Source organism: Odontomachus brunneus, unplaced genomic scaffold (assembly GCF_010583005.1).
Source record: "Odontomachus brunneus isolate Ranch 3 - 2012 unplaced genomic scaffold, Obru_v1 Obru_scaffold_149, whole genome shotgun sequence".
NCBI classification, from domain to species: domain Eukaryota; kingdom Metazoa; phylum Arthropoda; class Insecta; order Hymenoptera; family Formicidae; genus Odontomachus; species Odontomachus brunneus.
The window spans coordinates 397,804-406,065 of record NW_022639599.1 but is presented as its reverse complement, the minus strand read 5'-3'; the positions used below and the strand labels follow the sequence as shown (position 1 = coordinate 406,065).

At 45.3% G+C, this 8,262-nt stretch overlaps 1 protein-coding gene and 1 long non-coding RNA gene across 6 annotated transcripts in view; one reads left to right on the top strand and one right to left on the bottom strand.

Annotated features, from left to right (window-relative positions):
* The window catches only part of LOC116850580, a 298,594-nt gene that overhangs the window by 96,084 nt on the left and 194,248 nt on the right, over positions 1-8,262 (bottom strand). The window lies entirely within an intron of this gene.
* Positions 1-8,262, top strand: part of LOC116850569 (alpha-mannosidase 2) — a 181,057-nt gene that overhangs the window by 100,990 nt on the left and 71,805 nt on the right. Inside the window, exon 1 of one of the 5 annotated variants that reach the window (XM_032829009.1) lies at positions 231-1,194. The exons of the other annotated variants lie outside the window; for them this stretch is intronic. The gene's annotated coding sequence lies outside the window, so the exon portion shown is untranslated. Of the gene's footprint in view, positions 1-230; positions 1,195-8,262 lie in introns of those variants that run through there. 5 annotated transcript variants of the gene reach the window in all.

The window sequence follows — 8,262 nt, the reverse complement described above, 5'->3', positions numbered from 1 at the left end:
ATATATATATATATATATATATATATATATATATATATATATATTAATATGTATTAGCTAATATATATATTAGCAAATCTTTTAGCTATCACAATTAAATGACTTTGCTATAAAAGTAAGAAAATTTGCTCCTACAGTTAATATTTTTAGTTGCCCATATATTAGTAAATCTTTTTTTTCCATATATAAGCTTATTGTACTACTCTGATGCAATGAATCATTACTTAATGCCATTTTCTCCATATCATCCCTACAAGAGATATTTCAGAATTATTTCATATTTAATTATCTCAATGTATAATAACTGTATAAATGACAAAGTGTATAATGACAAACAACTAATTTTATTTCTTCATTATTTACTTTTCTCATTGATGATGGGAGTGTATACACATGAAATACATATCTATTATTTATTGGTGCCATACGGCGTTACCGCGTGCCATTTGATACATCTCCAAATATATGATGCTATATTCCTGCTTGTGCTCTGGCATCCTGCATCCTCCGTCCTAGCTTTCCGATGCAGTATCCTGGTTCTGGCTGCTTCGTCATGGCAATCCGGGCACTAGCTTGTGGCACTGACACTTGCGCAGATACGATGATTCGTCCGGAGAAACATATATCAATTAACGTGTCGTCGCTAACGACAATCTGATTCAATATTTCAAAGAGCCGACGAAACCTTTTGTACGAATGTGGTGTAACACAAGGTAACGGAAAATCAGGCGACGCGCCTGAAAATATCAAAACAATGGGCAAAAAGTGTAGACATATCCCGGCCCATCAGTCGTAAACAATAGGCGCCTGTGACGGGACACCGAATGATCACAACAATCAAACAGTCGGAACTTTCAAAAAGGTCAGACATACCTTTATGTGCGTCGCGCGCTTTCACGAGTGCTCAGTACGCCTCGAGCCGACGAGCGACACGTACATCATGGACTATCATGTATCGATACGATACTTATCATTCTCGAGTCGAGTGATTAAAATGTTTCGTTGGACTTTTTAAAAAACTCAATCAGACTCTTGTCGACGTCGCGTTATTTAACACGTGTATCTTCGATTGAACATTATCTACGCGAGTGTCAGTATCAGTGTCAGTGTCACGACGAAGGCAGCCAGGATTCTGGAGGAGCCAGGACGGAGGCCGCAGAATATCAGGATAGCGACACATCATACATTTTCAAAGTATGTCAGATCATTCATTATACAGAAGGTTTCCGCTTTTAACGGCCGTTTGACGAATTTAGAACGAGAGTAAAGAGATACCCTAGTCGAATTTTAGGCTAACATTATACCTGGAGTTTTATTAATCTTTTAAGTTGGATGCAATTTGCAGGGTTCATGCAAAATTTTGACTCGGATTCGCGACAGAATAATTTATCGCGCGGAATACGACGTGTAAGTCGCACAAAGGACAAATGCGAACGCGACTCTCGTGTGGTTTTGAGCAATTTTTTTTACATAAATTACACGCGTATATATACACACAAACACACAGCGCCTCGATTTTAGTGAGATTTTGACACCATTTGCAAGATGAACGGTCCGCGCGTATCGGATAGAAGCCGTGCAATCTACTTCGGGCCGGATACACTCGGCGTGCCGTGGTTTGTAGATCGCAGGCACGATGACGTCATCAGATATCTGCCTTTGAATAGGAATGCAATGCAGCGGAAACGTGGCTGAATCGATACTGCGCGCGAAGGAGGGCTCACTGATATCGGGGTTAAAACGTGTCTTACGTTTACGTTCTTGTCGTTTCCCGCAAGTGACGTATTTAATCACATAATAAATGAAGAAGGACGTGCGCGAGCCAAACGAGTCGTACTCGACAAGTCCAAGCGCACATCCGATAAATTCTCATTTCCGAACGCGTCGGTAATCTTTTAGAACGATCCTTCGACTCTCTCCAATTATGGCGATCCGCAAAGTCTTTGCGAGCGTTCGCGACATTTTCTTAATTTTTCGCATAATCCAGCGATCCTCACCCCGTGGTAGAAAAAAAATCATCTCATGCAGAAGAAATGCACTTTTGAACATTGCTGTACCGTATATCGTGCGTACAAACCCGTGACAAGTATATATGTGGGGGTTGAAAGGGCACGAGGGGACTTTTGATTCGTTGAGGACCACTTGTGCGACCACTTTTTTCTTCCTTTTTTTTGTTGCCGCCTCATCTGTGCGCCGTCTCGTCGCCGACGCTCGCGAGTTCCTTCAACCTTTCTTCGCTCGGCTTCAGCTCCCCTTTTCATGACCGCCGCAATCAAAAGTTCGCTACAGCGTATTGTGACGGAAATTGACGGGAGGATGGGCGGAGAGGGCCGCGAATGAGAGAGAGAGAGAGAGAGGGAGAGAGAGAAAGAGAGAGAGACGACCTCTTTCCGTCGGCATTGAGGTGTAACCGTACTTAGCGCCGATCGAACTTTTGGAACTGGAGTATTTATTCGGAAAAGCGTCGACAGGAAGTTGGTAAAAAATATAAAAAAGGAAATGAAAGAAATCAGGCGAACAACGAAAATGTATTGCCTTTCTGGCTCACGGACTCGTCGTTGAAATAGCAAAGCGTTCCCAGAGAAAGAGAGAGAGAGAGAGAGAGAGGGAGAAAATCACTCAACTTGAAACATTCGCGACGCGATGCGTAAATTGTTTTCGCGAAACGACGCCGTCATCCCGCGAATTAATTTGCGATGGCACCCTCGTGCATATTCGGACAAATGCTCAGTCGTCTCGAAATATCTGCCTTTGATCGACACCCTCGTAATGCAACGACCGTGCCCGCGCTCGTTGAATTATTACGCGGGCGGAAGGGGATGCCGCTTCATCGAGCGCGCGCCGCGCGAGGAAGAGAAAGAAATCGAGCGCCGCGTCGGGGCTGGCAAATTCTTGCGGAGCAGAGATCGTCGGCCCGCATCTTGCGACTCACCCCGTCGTTGGAAACGATGGAGTTGGAGCGCGTTGCGATTAAAAACTGATCGTTGAAACGACGCTCTGCTCGGCGTGCTATTCGGCGTCTTACTCGCTTTATCTTTCGACGACGTAATCCGAATAATTGCCTGTTTCTGCAAGGAAAAGTGAAATCGTCGGGTTACGTGTAATTACACCTTGTAATTACACAAGTCTCATTTCGATGAAATTATGTGAACTCTTTCTGCGCTTTCCCGTCAAAATCGTCACAATCTCGCTGTGCTTCACTGTGCAAAGAGAGGAAAGGCGCGCCCTGTCACCTTTGATCGACGGCGTCGCCCGTGAACATCCGATTATTACAGGAGTTACGCCAATCGTGCGTCGGAATTGAAATCTAAGGGGGCGGAATGCGCGTGCACTACGCACCGGTGCATCGCATCGCGTACGCCACGTTAATCCTCCTATGGAATTATCTACGTACGGCTGCATGCTCACCGATTATTCCCCGTAGACGAGCCGCTGGCTTGATTCGCGCGCTGCTGCTAAATAATTTGTAGCGGGCAAATCGGTTTGCCTGCTGAAATATTTACTTCCAATTCTCGAGCGCTCGGATTTGCGAAAATCGCGGGCCTTGCAGTGGCTGATTGATCCTAACTTTGATTTACATTAAGTTCCTTCTTTCTCCTATTTATAGATACTTTAGCGTTCGCATACGGGAACACTTCGTGCAAGAATGGTTTTGTAAAACGAATAATATGATCGAAGAGAGAAACAGAAAGAGAGGGAGAGAAAGACACAGTGCGCGCACAATTTAAATATAATATTAGATTCACAACTCTCTCTCTCTCTCTCCCCCTCCCTCCCTTTTCTCCTCCTTTCTCTTTTTCTCTCTCTCTCTCTCTCTCTACGTTAGTATTTTGAGACACAACCCCGTTTAACTTGGTCCAGGTAATTACTTTCGTCGAATGCCGAGTCAAACGTTTATGGAACAACTGTCAAATGTTATCGTTCGCCGATGCTCCAAGTTACTTTAACGACCTCTCAAAGTCGGCGGAACAGCTGAATATTTAATCTCGTTACAGAGGCGGCTGGCGCCATTCTGCCTCCAACTTCTCAAAATACTTCTTGCTCCCACGATATATCGCACGATGTCGTACAGAAGTGGCTTAAAATATTGTTTTCCGCGAAGCGGAGAGATTTTTCGCGCGTTGTTGTGCCATCAATCTTCCATAAGTTTTTCGACGTGATATTTAGCTGCTAGCAGGGGGCGCCTATATGCATTGCGACACATTTTTGCTGCATTCGGGAGCTCCCACGGGTCAATATGCCCGTCAAAGTTACACGGGTACATCCAGAGGCTCGTTAGAATTTTATATTTGTTACAAAATGACTTTGCTGACATACTTGTTTTTATCATCGCACACTTTTTATTAAATGACGAAGTTACAGCACCCCAAGTAGTCACAATTAGCCGTAATTATTGTAGCCAATTTTCTTCTCTTTAAGGATAACAAGCTTAACCTTTAAAAAATGGGGAAAAAGACATCTCTAATAAAAAAATAGTGCAACTAGTAGGAAATAAAAATTATTTTTGTTTTTAATTAAAACGCGACGCTCGTAAGACTCTTTTTTGCTTTGTATAGAGAAACATATGAACTGGTAAAAAAAATATAAAAACTAAAAAATCATAATTTTGTAGATTGGATCATTCCTGCAGAACTAAAAAGAATTTATATATTTTAAAATAAAAGAATATGTTATTTTAAAGTAATGTTTTTAACTTTTCTGTATTTCGTAAAAATAACGTTACAGTGCGTTGAATGCGCGTCAACAATGGCTCGCAATTGTGATAGCTGGAGATGCAACTTCACCCAATAAAAAAGTGTACAAACTATCTTGCGACCGAACAGACCGAGCTATTGCTTTGATATCTCGCTATGAAATACCTACGAATTAACAATCGATACGGCGGTGACATTGACACTCACAAAGATATCCATGCGCGACATTGTACATTTTGCACGCTAATTTTTATTAACGTCAGTTCTCGAAGAGCATTCGACATCACATACGCGCTCCAATGATCACAAAGGGGTTAAACGGCGGGCCGATATCGCCGATTGCGTAATTTTTCCGTCTCGTTACACTCGAGAGGAAGAGGGAAAGACACAGAGAGAGAGAGAAAGAGAGAGAGCGAGGAAGAGAAGGAAGATCCTCTCCCCGCGGATTAAGCACGCACAACACGCGTATGGATTTTTAGATACGCGATTGCGTGCTCGCGAACCTCTCTCGCGCGCGCACTTTGCACGAGCCTCGCTTCGCATGAATTTTGCAATAAAAGCCGCGTCGGAGGCGCTCACTTATTTTCTCTTCCAACGCCGCTACCGCCGCCACCGCCGCCGCGCCCAACATATTCCCGGCCCTTTTCAACCCTCCACCCGGACCCAACCCCCTGTCTACTCTCATGGAATTTCCCTTCCGCATAGTTCCTCGGCACTTCTCACGTCAGCTGCGATCGCTCGTTCGTGAAATTCCACGGCGCTCGATATCGGCCTTTTTTTCTCTCCCTCTCTCTTCTCTCTCTTTCTCTCTCCTTCCACCCCGCTTTACTCACCCTCCACTCTTTCTCAGTCTCGGACTCTTCCGCCCTTCTCTCCGGTGTGCAGTAGAGCCCAGAAATAATGCTCGCGCATGGGTTATAAAACCCTCCGATCTTCGTATTCCGAAATTCGCGCCGGGGCTCTGCAAATATCTTGCGCACGTTTTCCGCGTCTACCGTGTAAAATCTGCCGATCTCACTCTTTATCTCTTCATTCTCCTTTTTTCGTTCTCTCGCATTTACGTCGAATTTCGCATGCGAAAGCGAACGAGCTTCTTCCTTCCTCTCTCTCTCTCCCTCTCTCGCCACTTGCGCGCGGATCCTTTTTATCTTTTCGTCGCTGTGTACACGTACGTGAGAGATTTATGAATATTAATATCGTCGGGAAGAACTATTTAGCCGGAATAATGGAGGAAATAAATGAGACCAATCGAGACGCAACGGCCAGAATCGGGACTTTCCTCTCGACTTTTTGCTGCCTCGCGGCGAGACTCGCGAAATCGCGGCGCAAAGTCGGCGCCAATTATAGACGCTAAACTAGATCGCACCTCTCTAGATTCCGATCGCGCACTTAACTCTTGTATCTTTACTGAAATTCTTCTGCCTCTTGAAAGTTCGCTTCGTTCTCCAGAAATAACGTTTTAGCCTATCGCCGCGCCGCTTGGCACTTAAACTTGGCAATTATCTAGTTAATGTATCGCGCGCGTGCCGCGGACGGGCTAAATCGCGATTATGCGATTAGACCTGATTGCAGCGCTAATTCGTCGGTTTAGATTACCCCGCGGAGACTTAGGGATCGCGGCCGCATTTTAACCCGCCGAATCGTTCATACTGACGCGAGAGATCGTAGTTCGGGCGGTAATCGGATAAAAGTGTGATTATCCGGTGCGCGCTGCGACCGCTCGACCGTCCGCTGTTCCATTAATCGCTTAATTGGATATTTATAACGACGAGAAACGGGTAGGACATTATAAATAATTCATCGGCCGAAAATTGGACACGGCGCGCCGGCCGCGATCGGCGAAATGCAAAAACATTGATTACGAAATATTCAATTCTGCCCGGATTTGCCTTGATTAGACGTGCGCTCGTGCGCCCGCGGATTTAATGTGAGATTTACATGTGAATCGCAAATAGCACTGACGGGGGGCGCGATGAAATACGCTTACGACGTGCAAAATCGATAGATAAAAAAGAGAGGAGAAGTTAGAACGGCCGCGCGTTCGCCTCAACGCATGTCAAGGCGGCAATCTCATGTCGAAGAGCGCGAACGTTCTTTTGCGAGCGAATTTTCAAACTTATTACTTCGCCTCGTCTCGTGAATTGACGTATCGCGAGATTTACGGGAATTAATTAAGAAACGACAATCTGCGAATTTTTCAAACCTTTCCCGTGTCTCACGAGTGTCGAACTTTTGCTACTGCTTACGCGAATAACTCGTCAGTGACCGGCTTATTACTACTTACAAGCATCCCGTAAGGCGTCGGACTTCTATTACCTCGAAGTGTTCAACACTTCTCACTGCGCAAGCAGCAACGAGTATCGACCGCGATACTTAATAGCATGAAATGTGAGAGTATAGTTGAAGATATAATTTTAAAGAATTCCAGTATCAATCAAGAGAGACGCAACACAACAGAAAGAAATAATTAAACTCTTCCTTTTTACGGTGAGAATTTAAAAAAAAATGTACAACACTATAATTTTGTAGATAAACCTGAAATAATTTGACCCTGTGTAAAAGAGAGCAATTTTCGAAAATTGTCAAATCTGAGAGTCTGAGGTGAGATTTTTTGAACGAAAAATTAAACGTTTGGTTCAATTAATCAAATTTCAGTTGAAATTTGAACGAACCAGAAATTCCAGCCGAAGTTACCAAAATTTCGTTCAAGTTAACGAGATTTCTGGTTATCTGAAGCAGGATTCCGGACAAGTTTAACCGGAATTTTCTGGTTCGTTCATATTTCACGAGAGATTTGGTCAATCCAACCAAACGTTCCTTCTGTGCACGCGTCCCTAACGAGTCTCGGGGATTCAGCGGGAGATTCTCAAACATTCAGTCCTTCATCCTCAATTATATTTCGCGCCAACCTCTTGCCCCTCCTTGTCCGTTCAACGAGTCGCGAATTTTCGTCGCGACTCATGTCCTACGGAACGCAGTTAATGAATGGTCCTCGAGCGTCAAGTGAGCACTTTTTACGCGAGTAGTACACACACCGGGCTCAATTGGCTCGCGCTGTCCGCCATGCCGCTTTTTACGACTTCCGGCCGGATTAACCGAAGGTCCCGCAAGACCTCCCTCTCGAGATCTATCCGCCGGCCCTTGACGAAAATTGCTGTCGTCGGCTGGTCATCTCCCTTTCTCCGTGCGCGAGCACGAGCGTTGTATTGTATACACGTACGTCTCTCTTCTCTCTTCTCTCTCTCTCTCTCTCAACGTGTACACATGTGTACGCGGCCGGCTGCCCGCGCGGATGGCAGCTTAAAAGGGTGGCTCGTCGAAAGGGTTTTGACCCACGCTCGCGCGATTCATCCCGACGACGGAAGCCAACGCCGACAGCCAACCCTCTCGACGCCGCGCCGGCGGCGCATTCTTGCGAGGCGAATCGTGGTCCGAGCGAGGCCGCGGTAATGGATTTTGTTCAGCGGCTCTTTGTGCTCGCGATTAATCTATCAGCCTGCGCGCTGCTTCTCCATTCTGCTCATAGCTTTGCCCTTGATCGCACCGAAATTTCTAAATGACAGCCAAG